Source organism: Physeter macrocephalus, chromosome 20 (assembly GCF_002837175.3).
Source record: "Physeter macrocephalus isolate SW-GA chromosome 20, ASM283717v5, whole genome shotgun sequence".
Taxonomy (NCBI): Eukaryota; Metazoa; Chordata; class Mammalia; order Artiodactyla; family Physeteridae; genus Physeter; species Physeter macrocephalus.
Window position 1 is genome coordinate 76,879,183 of NC_041233.1, and position 13,278 is coordinate 76,892,460.

Below are 13,278 nucleotides of genomic sequence, written 5' to 3' on the forward strand. Positions count from 1 at the left end.
TGTCAGCCCTCCTTTCGCTGCTGAGAGATGGATGGACTGAGCTGTGAGGGTCTGGGCACCTGGACTGTGGTCCTGGCTCTGCTATGGACCACCCACTGGTGGCTCAGGCCTCTTGTCCTCTGTGGTAATAAAAATAATAGCTATTTTTAAATTTATTTTATTATTAATTAATTAATGAATGAATGGCTGCGTTGGGTCTCCGTTGCTGCGCGCGGGCTTTCTCTAGTTGCGGCGAGCGGGGGCTACTCTTCGTGGCGGTGCGCGGGGCTTCTCATCGCGGTGGCTTCTCTTGTTGCGGAGCACGGGCTCTAGGCACAGGGGCTTCAGTAGTTGTGGCGCAGAGGCTTAGTTGCTCTGCAGCATGTGGAATCTTCCTGGACCAGGGATTGATCCTACATCCCCTGCATTGGCAGGTGGATTCTTAACCACTGTGCCACCAGGGAAGTCCCCATCTGTTTAGAATAAACCAGCGCTTACCGGGTGTAGGAAGAGCACTTTTCCTCTGTGCAGCAAGCCTGTAGGGTAAATATGTGTCTTGGGGTTTTGAGCATCAGAGACATTTAGTGACAACCTGCTGGGCCCGGGAGTCGAACCAGGTAGGTCTGACTCCAGAGCCCTGCTCGCATCCCTCACGCAGCTTGCCCAGACTCAGTTTCCCCACCTGCCCTCTCCGTCTCCCTGCTGCCGTGAGAGGTCCCGGGAACACGGTGGTCAGGGTATCACGGGGCCCAGGGAGATGCTGGGGTGTCAGAGCTCTGCCCGTGTGGCAGGGCTCCTCGTTGTTGCTGGAAGTGGGGACCCAGGTGGGAGGCTCCGGGTGGCGTGAATCGGGCCGCGGGGAGTGGGTGGCAGGCATGCCAGCCCGGAGCCGGTTGTGCGGTTGGGTGAGGTGGGGAGGCCGGGACCTGTTGACGGCCGTTGGCACCAGGGCTCAGAGTCTCTTCTGCCTCCCGGCCCAGCCCCAGGCCAGGAGCCCAGAGCCCCCCTAAACCCTTCCACTGGTCCATCAAGAGATGCATCTAAAGGCCGTTCCCATTAGAGATAATGGCTGGGCCTCATCTCACCCGACACACTGCACCCACTTCACAGATGAGGAAACCGAGGCCAGAGAGCCCGGTGGCCAGTGTGAGGGCCTGCCCCAAGAGCCGGGCTCCCCATGTCCTGCTCCTGTGGACCCCGTTTCTGCGCCCACTGCCCTGAGGAGAGTGGAGGCCGAGATTACCCAAGACTTTGGAGGTATCAGCCAGGTGTGAGTAATTCAGGCTGCGTCGTAAACAAAAGCTGCCGGGCTTCTCTAGCTCTCGGCTAAGTGTGTGGGGGTTTGTACCACCACAGAGCAGAGACATGATGTGGGCAGGTGTGGCCCAGGAGCCGTGGCGGACGAAAGACCCTCTTAGGACTCCAGAGGTCCTGGACTCTTCTCTGACTGAGTCCTCTTCTGGGCACCGCCATTCTGGTTCCCCCATCCTGGGTGACCCGCCAGAACCTCCCACCTTGGTGCCCGGGGCGGGACTCAGCACACAGGGTGTGGCCGTCTGCAGGGGCTCCCCGCCATCTGCAGGTCTCGCCTCCGTGGGCCGGCCCAGCTCTCAGCACGGCACTGCCTTCCTACCTCCCGGCCGCGTGGCCTCCCGGCTGCCGTCTCTTCTCGCCCCATCGGGGCGTTCTCTGGGAGGACAGGAGAGGCTCTGGTCTGCTCACATCCAGCAGCTTCAGGAGAGCAGCTGCTGCTCTGGCCGAAGGGGAGGTGGTGGACAGGCCTCCTTCCTCTGAGACAGAGGCCGTACACGTCCGTGCTGAACCATGCTGGTGACCGCAAGGAGTTTGCTACTCGGATCCGGAAGAGACCAGTGATGATGAGGTTACGTGCACACATTCCATTTCTTGAGAGACTCGCAGGTCTAGGAACCCTTAGGAGTTGTCTAGGTTCTCCCCTCCCACTCCGTCCTGCGGAAAAGTAAGCGCAGAGTGGCTTCTGACTTACCCAGGTGACACAGCTCTTTGGAAGCTGACTCAAGCTTCCAAAGAAAGAGCCTGGGTCTGCTAACAGCGCGGGCTCTTACTGCCTCTTATTCCTGCAAGGAAACGTGGTGAAGGAAGGAGGCACTTCCTTCCCATGATATTTCAAGGCACTTTATTTCTCAGAATATTGTAGGCATTGAATTATTTTTAGCCTGCCTTCATGGGAACAGGGGATACGCTTGCTGCAACTTGAAGTGTAGGACGGTTATTCAGGGCCTCTTTCTGGGGGGAGTGGGATGGCTGGAGGAAGTGTGGGGTGCCCCCGAGGCCTACCGGCCCCCCCCCAAGTGTTCCCTGTGGCTCATCAGCCATGTTGAAACTGAAATGCACCCCCTCTGCCCTGCCACATCCCCTGAGCTCCCCAAGGGGAGGCAGCAAAGCATCTCCAGTCAGAGCCACTTGCCTGACTTCATGTCCTGCTCCAGTCACTTCAGGCCTCAGTTTCTTCATCTTTAAAATGGGAATAATAAGAGCACTGACGCCCCAGGTGGAGGGAGGACAGAACGGCGTGTTATGCTGAAAGCATTCAGCGCATTTCCCGGCACATAGCGAGTGCTCCTCGGCAAATACCAGCTGCTGTTATTTTTGTTGGTGTTTCATCTGTGTGACCATCTGGGGAAGGAGGCCCCGGGTTACCCCTGACTTCCCAGGCCCTTGGGCCCACTGTCCCTGTGTCGTGGCTGTACTTCTGCGGCCGTGGGAGCCTCCGTGGTGTCTGGGGAGGTGCTCTGGGTGGGCGGTAGGTGTGCCTGTGCTGTCAGGCCTCCAGAGACAGGGATCCCCCCCCGCCCCGCCCCGAGCAGGGACCTGCAGCCTAGGCATGTGGCCCCACCCTGTCCCTCCAGGCCCCCCGCAGGAGGGGCCTTTCATTGTAGTCTGGAGCCCCTGCTCCCTGACCTCTGGAGCTGCTCGCACAGTATTCTGAGGGAAGTGGCCAACGCGGAGCACGGAGGCTCGGACAGCTGGCTTCTTCCACCGGGCGCCCCAGACTCCGTGGACATGGCCCCCCTTGCAGCCGGCTCTGCTTACTCCGTCCTGCCGTTGGCAAGTTGAGTGGATTTTTCGCTAGGGGCACGAGGGCTGTGGGAACACAAGCGTCTTCTCCAGCAGCCCTGAGGGTTTGCACAGGTGGCGTACCAAGACCTGCGGGTCAGAGTGCCTGGTGGTTTATAGTGGACACTCAACCCCTCTCCCGGCCCCTGAGCCCACTCCCAGGTTCTGGCCACCGGTGGGGCCCCAGACCCTCCCAGGAATTGGAGCCAGGGGTTGCAGTGCCTGGGGCCCCGGCTACCTTAAGGGACTCATGAAGGTGTTTTAATTTCTTTTAAAATTAGAAGGAAAAAAAAAACCCAGACTTTTAAGGTCAAAGAAAATGTTTTAAAATTTTTTCTCATATCAGAAATACATGAGACTTTTGAGGCTCATGGAAATCTGTTAAATTATTTAAATTCTTTTTATGGAAAAGGGGGCCCCTAAAGTCATCAAGCACCAGGCATGCCCTGCTGTGTGAGAGCCTCCACGCCCACTCAGTGGGCCTGAGTCCCCGAGTGCCACGGATCAGGATGCGTCCCCTGTGAGATGAGAGCTCGGAGCCACAGGGAGGGGACAGCCCACCAGGCCCTCGGGGCCCAGATGGTAGTTTAGGTCTGAGCTTAACTCCATCAGGCGAACTGTTATCCAGAGCTGCTTTGTGGAGAGACCAGGGACGGGGCTCTCCGGCCTGCAGGAATGTTGCTTTCGGCTCCAAGTGGCCACCTGTGATGGAAATTGTGAACCCCGAGGCTCACGGAGGAGCCAGCCCCTGCCAGCCCCTGACCTGATGGAGGGGGGGACCACGGGCACCCTGGTGGGGTCCACGCAGCAGCTCCAATGGCAGACAGGTTCACGAGTCTCCTGTCTGTCTGCACAATAGCAGTGTGGACCCAGGATGGGGACCTGCCGGGCCTGCGAGGGGCACCAAGGCCTCCTGGTGGCATCATGGTCCTGTCAGCACAGCTCCTGTGACCTCATCCCTCAGTACACGTGGCAAGGGCTTCCTAGAACGCGCTGGGGACCAGGGGGATTCTAAGGTTGTCTGCACGGACTTGTGATGCTGGAGGGCAGAGCGGCGTGGTCCCCTTCACCCCACCTTCCCGTCTTGAAGGGGTGCCACCTCCCCAAGGGGCTGGGGAGATGCTGCCATCTGCTCGGTGGCAGGGTAGCCTGTACCCACACTGGGTCCCTGCCGAGATGCAACGGAAGCAGCGAGGGGGCTTTGAGGGGCTCTCCGGAGACACATCTCCAGTGGACACTCCTGGAACCGGAAGGCCCTGCAGTCCCGAGGGCTGAGTCACCAAAGGCCATCGTCACGCATTTGCCCTCCGGAACTTCTCTTGGTGCCTGTGACCCGCATTTAGACCTGATGGGCGGTCGGGGCCCAGGGCTGGTGCTGGGGCCAGCAGGGAGGTCTGGATGCCTTCTGTGGCCCAGGGGTGCCTGTGGCTTCCACAGCACCGACTGCGACCCTGAATGGGGCTGTCAGTGGGGCTCAGCTGCAGGGTGACTTCCATTGATTTACTGACATGTTTACAGGTATGTTCACAGTAGCCCAAGAGCCAAGTACGAATATATCCCCATTTTACAGGTGAGGAAACTAAGGCAGAGTGCTTGGACCCGCCTGAGGACACGCAGGAGCTAGTGGGATCTGAACCCTGACATTCTGCTTCCGGTCTGTGTGCTCAGGCTGGGGCTCTCCATGGCAGATGGCACCGAGGGGGATCTAGGGGCTCCCAGGGGCTCCCACCCTCGTGGAAGTTCTCCTGCCTCGGCACGTGGGGACCAGAGGGAGGGGCAGGAGAGGTACCAGCCTGGGGGAGCTGATGGTCAGGGGAACAGGTCTTCCCCTGGCCCCCACCCAGCCCCCTGCACTCCTAGGGCTGAGCCTCGCCGGAGCCCCATCTTTCCCAGAATCCAACCTCCGTGCCCGTTCCTCGTGCCCTCGCTGTCCTGCAGGCTACTTTCCTGACGGCCTCCGTGCTTCTGCGCCCCCTGCATCTCGTCTGACCTCCCCTCACTTTCGTGGGCTGCCTGCATTTCAGCACTGGGGTCCGCTGTCTCCCTGGCTGATGCATGCCCCAGAGGGACCCGAACTCATGACCCACCTGGGGGAGACACCGCCTGTCCTCCAGCCCCTGGCTGCCCCCAGCCGGCCCGGGCCAGCCTGAGGTCCCGTCACCCGACCTCCATCCTGGAATAGTTACCCCATTGGGACAAGCAGGTGCCAAGCGGCTGTGTCTGCAGAGATACCCCAGCAAGGCCCAGTCTGGGGGCCCCACGAGGGCCGAGACTTAGGAGCTTGGGAACAGGGAGTCTTTCTGGGCTCAGGGCCCTTCTCTCACGATGGAGCATCCTGGTTGCCAGGGCCACTCACGGCACAGAGTGCCGCTGCCGGTGGCGCGCACGCTGGGGTTTTTCTCACGTTTCTCATCTGCCGTGGGGTGGGCTTAGTGGGGCCTGTTTGGGCCCGAGCACAGTAGCCCGTGAAAAGCCATTTTTACCCTGAAGAGCTCCTGTTAATCCTCCTCGTTTTTATGTTTTTGACTCTGCCTCCAATGGGTTTTTTTTTTTCTTTTCAAAAATTAATGTAATTTTTCTAACTGTATAAGCGATGAGTGCCCTCTTTGGAAAATACAGAAAAGCACAAAGAAGAAAATAATCTATAATCCCACCTCCCAGAGGGGACCGCTATGAGCATTTTGTTCTGCCTGTTTCTTTTACAAAAAAGTCGTATTAAATGCAGTTATTTATAGAGCATGGTTTGGGGTTTAAGAACGGACCAAGAGTCACTGGCATCTGAGCGTGTTCCCACCTCGGGCATGGCTGTGACCCACTGGCCGCCCAGCCAAGGCCCCCCGGGGTGGAGCCTGCTTAGGAGGCCACCAGCCCAGCAGGGCAGGAGGGCAGCCTGGAGGCCCCCCACCCCCCCGCCCCTGCCGCGAGCTAACCTGACAGAGAAGGTCTGGGTCAAGCACGTCCCTCCCCCTCCCCCTCCCCTGGGTGCAGAGGAAAGCTGGACGCCCCATCGTGTCTCCTGGGAACGGAGTGGGAACCCCACAGTTCGTGGGGGGACTCTCACCCCCCCCATGAACATTCCACGGCTCTGGGCAAGGCTGCCAGCCCTGGGGGTCCGGGGGCCAGGAGCAGGCCGGCTGGGGGCACAGTGGAAAGGACGCGAGGCGGGTGGTGAGAGGCAGGCTCCAGTGTCCACGTCCCCGCATCGTCCAAGGAGTGAGTGTCTGTTGGGGGTGGGCGTGGAGATCCGGGGGGAGGGTCGGCATGTGCCTTTCCCGCCCCGCCGGGCCCAGCGGGGCGCAGCCAGCCTGGACTTACCCTCCTCCGGGGTGGCCTGCGCCTGCACCCCCGTGGACAGCAGTGACAGGGGACAGAGAACCGGCCACCCCTGAGTCGTAGAGTCGGCTGGGCTGACGGGGGTGGTGAGCAGCCCCTGGGCGGGGGTTTCGTTTCCTGTGGTCAGGGGTCTTTTTTTTTAACCTATTACTGGTTCACGACATACAGGGGGTTGCCCGGAACTGACGTGCACACCTTCAGTTCCTACCGTGTGAACCCACCTGTGTAAGCAGAGCACCCCCAGCCCCCCAGAAACCCCGCTGGGTCTCTTCGAGTCACCCTGACCCCTGAGGTACCACCACGCTGACCACCTCTAGCAGCAGAGGTTGGTTTGCCTGTTCTGGAACTCTCTATAAATGGCATCGTGCTGCGTGCGCTCTTCTTAAAGGCTCTGCGCTGGGCGGTGGCTGGGCCGTGGGTTGTCATCCTGGCATCTGCGGCGGACGGTGTTGCCCCTCCCGGCCGCAGGCTTGTCCAGTCACTCTGCAGACACTCCACGTGGGACGCTCCTGAAGGTGCCGGCCCAGCGTGAGGGACACTAAGTCCTGGCTTTGCAGAAACTCTCAGGCCATGAGGCAGGGACAGCTTCTCCTTCTGGGGCCAGAAGGCATGGGGCCCGAGCCCTCAGGATTCAGAACTAGCCCAGAGGGAGGTCGGGGTCTCCCTGGAGGAGGTGGGGCCTGAGTGAGATTCTGAAGGATGAAGGCGAGTTTGCCGGAGGGACAGAGCTGGGGGAAGGGCAAGGCAGGAAGAAGGCAGAGCATGTTTGTTTTCCCAGGGGGACCCTGGCTCACGCAGACCCGGCCACACGCCCTGCCTTGTCCCCGTTGAGACTGGGATCAGGAAGTCACATACCGAGTCAAGTCAGGGGCCAGAGTGGTCCTCATCGCCCACCTAGCCCTTGAAAGAGAAGCAAACTGCTGATCAAAAACATCTCCCCATCTTCTTTCTTCCACCTTGAGATGTAAGGCTTAGGGCAGATGCTTCTATGAAGGGACAGCCTAGTACAGGACGGCGGGCGGGGGATGGGGTACCACGGCCCTGCTGTGACCGGAAGAGGCAGGAGTTGGGTGGAGGGGTCTCTGAGGTCCATTCCGCCTCTGCCACCCGCGGATTAGACGTGTGCTGTGAATGACTGAGGGTTCGTCTCCTGCAGTGAGTGCTTGAGCGGGAGGGCAGCGTCCCTTGTAAGGCATGGGTGCCTGAATGTGGGTGGGCACACAGGAAAGCAGGACTGGGGGGCAGAGCTGGGGCTGGGGCACAGCTGTCACCTGGGGCCGTGGCTGGGCTTCAGGGGACCGAGTGCAGAGGCGGCGTAGATGGGCTCAGTCCTGGGCTAGGCGTCTGTGGGAGGGGCTGTCCTCCGATTCGCTGTGTTCCTGGAATTACAGGCTCTGCTCTGCAGGCGGTGGGGCAGGAGGGGCCGGTGGCCCATTTGCACTTTTGCTCTGGATGGGCGCTGACCTTGGCAGAGGCCAGGGCACATCTAAGGAGTGCCACCGAGTCGAGACAGGCTCATGCTCTGAGGGGGGCACTGATCTTGTCCTTGTTTGAGAGAGGAGCCCCCTCCTCATTCCCCCTTCAGCGTCTCTGGGGAGCTGGGCGGGCCCAGCCTCCTCCCAGGACCCCCTCTGGGATGCTGGCATCAGGTTGACCCCGTCTGTTCAGGCCAACACAGCGGTTGATTGGCCAGCAGACCCCAATTCATCTGCTGGCTGGCAGCCCCTCACTGCAGGAGACCCGGCACCTGATTTTATGCTTTATCACCATGAGGTTGTGTGGGGTGAGGGGAAGAGGGTGGCCAGAGCTCTGAGCACACACCTCAGCTCTACGGCTGGCTGGGCCTCTGAAGTGGGGAGAAGGGTGCCACCTCCCAGGCCCTCCCAGGTAAATGAGATTGCAGGTGTGATGCACCCGCTGCCCAGCTGACCTTCGGTCAGGGTGTGGCCGTCCCTCCTGGCACAGATACCAGTGCATGGGAGCCAACGGTTTCACGCATCTGTGGAGTTGGGGCCCGTGGGTTGGCGGCACCCGTGGAGGTGCCATCAGTGTGCAGCTCTGTGCTGCACACGTGGGCCGGCTCCCCTGGGGGCGCCGTGGCTCCCAGCCGCCTCCCTCCCCCAGGGATGTGGGCACCTAGAGCGAGATAATGATGGAGCTTCTCCCGGGGGAGCTCTGCCGGCAGCCTCCCCTCAGGGACCCCCTCCCAGGGCAGAGAGAAGCCCTCAGCCCCTGCCTGGCTCCCGTACCTGCAGGAAGCTCTGGGGATGGGCAGGTGGATGAGCCAGGTGTGAACCTGGCCCTTCTCCTCCCTAGGAGTCTGTTTCCTCCTCTGGCAATGGGGATAGAGGATTGTTCGGACTTCACGGGGCGTCACGGGATTGAATGAGAGGATGCTCCTACCACAGTTAAGAGTCCTGCCTGGCCCAAGGTGGAAGTGCCACAGGCGGCCAGTGCCGCCTCCAAACAGATAGCTGTCTCAACTCACCTGTTCGGGGCCATCTTGCAGTTGTGTCAGCCTCCAGCTTTTCTCCTCCTGGGGGGTGGAGGGGCCTTCTCAGCCTCCAGGTGGGGCCCTGCCTCTCCCCTCTGTGGCTCACCACCGGTGACCCTGGCAGCCCACCGCCCATTCTGAGGCCCTTAGTGGCCAGGCCACTCGTCTAGTCTTGATGCTCTGATCGTTAGTTCATGGGTAGGGAGTTGCTGGGCCTTTCCGGAGCCTGGAAATGTAAGCAGCTGCTCCCAGGTCGCCAAGAGGAAGGGCCGAAATCCACAGGCAGCATGAAAGACTCAGCAGGGCGCACACTCGTGTGTGTGTGTGTGTGTGTGTGTGTGTGTGTGTGTGTGTGTGTGTGTGTGAGAGGGCATGTATATGTGTGTGTGTGTGTGTGTGCGTGTGTGTGTGAGAGAGAGAGGGCATGTATATGTATATGTATATGTGTGTGTGTGTGTGTGAGTGAGAGAGGGCATGTATATGTATATGTATATGTGTGTGTGTGTGTGTGTGTGTGAGTGAGAGAGGGCATGTATATGTATATGTGTGTGTGAGTGTGTGTGTGTGAGTGAGAGAGGGCATGTATATGTATGTGTGTGTGTGTGTGAGAGAGAGGGCATGTATATGTATATGTGTGTGTGAGTGTGTGTGCGGGGGTGCGTAAGTGTATGTGTAAGTGTGCGCTTGGAGGATGAAGAAAGATTTTTTTTAAAACATATCTCCTGTGGTTTTCGATTTTCTTATGTTTCTGAAAATCAATACAAAATCTTCAGGTGCAGTTTGGGTCTCTCAGGCTGACATTGTCATTCTGCTTCGAGTGAGCTGGGAAGCTCAGTCGGGGAGAAAGTGCAACCGCCCCTGCTGTCAGCAGGCGTTCATTAAGTCCAGCTCTGGATACTGATGATCACAGCTCTGATTGAGCTCCAGGAAGAGGCAGGAGGTGGGGAGGGGGCTTTGACGCGGCGTCTGTTTCAGAGCGTGCTGCTGGAACCGGGGCTCGCCAGGCTGCCCTCCCGGCCAAGGTGGTGGGAAGGTCCGAGTTGTGCACGACCTCCTGAGGGGCTCGGGATCCGTAGGGGGCACGGGGGGCGTCGCCGCAGGAGCAGCGTGGGGTGCGAGGGACTCTCTGCTGGACCGCCACCCTATGCTGACCTTGGGTGGCGGCTAACAGACGTGGGGTGGGGGAGGCTCGCCGTGCCAGCTGTGCCCGGAGCCGTGCTGGGTGCTGTGCACGTCGGACCGCCACCCTATGCTGACCTTGGGTGGGGGCAAACAGACGGGGCGGGGGAGGGTCGCTTCGTGCCAGCTGTGCCCGGAGCCGTGCTGGGTGCTGTGCACGTCAGGCCCCTTGATGGCAGTCAGCCCCTCACATGTTATCTATCAAAGGTCTGCTCTGTGTGAGGCCCCTGCCACGCGCTGGGATGTACCTGCCAAGTATTCACTCACACTTTTAGTTAAATAATAAGGCAGTGAATGACTTCATCACGCTCGCGCCCGAGAAGTCGCCCGGAGAAGTGCAGAGTCATCCTGAAGGCTTCCTCTCTCGGGTCCCGCGGCTCATCGCTGCAGCAGCCGTCAGGAGCGCGTTGGCTGCAGCTGCTGAAGAACACTAGCCAGCAGTGGCTTCAGCCATTGGGATGGTTATTTACCGAAGAAAGCAGTCGGTGACTCTCAGGCTCAGGGCTGGCACTGCACGTCTACAAGGGCTGTCTCGTCTGTCTTTTTTGATCCACCAGCCTTAATATCAGGGTAAATCCAGGCTTTCTGAGGCCTGAAGCTTAGGCAACTTGCAGGAGAGGGGCTTTTTAAGAAAAAGAATACATTAGGTTTAATGAATATAAAATTAGTTTGGAAAGAATTGAAAACATATGTCCATGCACAAATGTGTACACGAATGTTCAGAGCAGCATTATTCATAATATCCCCAAAGTGGAAACGGCCCAGATGTCCATCAGCTGATGAATGGACAGACAAAATGGGGCCTCTCCAGGCAGTGGGATGCTATTCAGCCACAGAAGAGAATGAGGTACTGACTCGTGCTATGACATGGATGAGCCTTGGAAATATTATGCTGAATGAAAGAAGCCAGACACACAAAAGCCACATATTGTATGGTTCCATTTATAGGAAATGTCCAGAACAGGCAAGTCTGTAGAGATAGAAGGTACATTAGTGGTTGCCAGGGGCTGCGGGGTAGCCGGGAATGGTGAGAGATTACCTCATGCGTTTAGGGTTTCTTTTTGGGGTGATGAAATGATCTGACATTAGAAAGAGGTGATGGTTGCAAAACACTGGGAATGCACTAAAAGCTCCTGAAATGTACACTTTAAAATGGTAAGTTTTATGTTATGTGAATTTTACTTCAATTAAGAAATGACTATTTATGTGAACATGTTTCTGGGGCCCTGGAAGGTGCCTGTGCCATTGAGGGGCCTGAAACTGAAGAGTCATTAACTTTGTGGTAAGTCCAGCCCTGCTTAGCATGTTGGCTTTTCATTCTGTTTGTTACCTCGTGGTCATAAGATGGCTGCCATGGCGCTGGGTGTCATGGTCACCTTCAAGGCAGTGCTAGTGAGCTTTCCCCCCATGAGTGTCCCTTTCAAATGGATGCAAAGCTCTCCCATTGCTGCCCACCTTTCCTAACTTCCAGATGTATCTTTGGAACTGGATCATGTGACCATGCCTGACGAGGGCTTCTCGGGAAGGAAGTACCTGGCAAAAGGCAGTGGAATTTTCACAGCTGGCTTAGGCAGCCATGATTCTCTGCCTAAGCATGGGCCACGGCTGCCTCAAGCAAAATTGGGGTTAGGGTAGCCCGGAAGCTAGCCTTTCTGCTTCCGTGACACCGCCCCCCTCGACCCCGTCCTTCAAACAAACAGCAGCCAGGCCTGCCTTCTGGATGTTCAGATCTACAGTTCACTCCATCGTCCGCTAGACTTTCCTTGGCTGGCCTCTGCCAGTCCAGCCTTAGCTCTGGCCAGTCCCCTCTCCTCACGGAACTTGGAATTCGCACCAGCCTCCTCTTCTCTGGCTGTGGGCCTTCGCAGGGGTGTTGTCAGCGATGGAGACTGACAGCTGCTGGCACGCACGGAGCACTTCCACTGGTCGGGGTGCTCCTCTGTTTCCACCTCCTTTAAAAGTCACAGTCAGGCGAGGTCTTCACCCCCGTTTTACAGATAAGGCACCTGGGCGCCCAGCCGTGGAGCAGCTTGTCCAGTCACATAGCTAGCCGCGACGGTACAGGTGCCCGCCCGGGCCGCCTGCTTCCGTGCGGGTGAGGGTGGTGGCAGCAGCGAGGGTCACAGCTCCCGTTTTCTGAGAGCTCGGCCAGGCCAGGCGCGGGGTCTACGGGCACTGCTGTGCTGGGTCACCAATCGTCATAAACCACCCAGCGGGGCCGTTGCTCTTCTCACTTGAATGTCGGGGGCACTGCAGTTCTGAGAGGGACAGCGTGCTGCCCGAGGTCCCAGAGCTAAGGGGCCGAGGGCCGGGGTTCAGACCCACGCTCTCTGGCCGTGTGGCTCCCGAAACCCTTGCTGCACACTGGAGGCGGGAGTTTGCAGCAGGGAAAGGCCCCTGCCCAGCTGGCCCTGCGGGTGCCCACGCTGGGGAGGTGGCCGTGCCTCCCCCTGGACCCCGAGGCCTTCCCCAGGCTCCTGCGCCTCATGCAGGATCGCGCTTCCCTGCCCTTTCCACCCGGGGCTCCTCACGTGAGACGCGCCTGTCGTTGGGCGCGTGGCCCCTTCTGCCCCACCCCCACCCCCGGCACCTTTGTTGGTGCCACTGCTTTTTGCCCAGACATGTCCTGCAGTGACCCTCCTGGGACACTGAGCTCGTCCCTCCTGTGCACCGCGACCCGTGCGCCCAGCTCAGTCACGCTGACGTTGGCAATGGCTGCTGGTTGGCCCCTGTCTCCGTCCCACCCCCACCCTCCAATCCATCTTCCCTGGGAGCCAGAAGGAGCCAGAATGCGGATTCGATCAAGCGCCTCCTGGCTTGAACACCCTGCGGGGTTCCCGTGGCCCGTGGAGAATTCGGGTCCTTATGCGTCCTGCTCGCCTCCAGCCTCACCTCCATCATCACTTTCCCCAAAAGTCCCCCGAACCTGTCACTCCATTCTCCCTCCACGTGCACATCTAGGTCTCCTTTACATCGGTTTTTAGGTACTTATAATATTATGGTTAGAATTAGGTATTCTACATTTTCACTTAACATTACACCATGCATATTATTCTATTTTCCTATGGTCTTTAAAATTTTTCTGTATGGACCCTCCCTCCTCTCTCCTACTCCCACCTCCATCCCAGAATAATCTGTGTTAACAACCTGCCGTGCTTCTGTCTCTGCCCAAGTGTACACACACGCACACGCACACG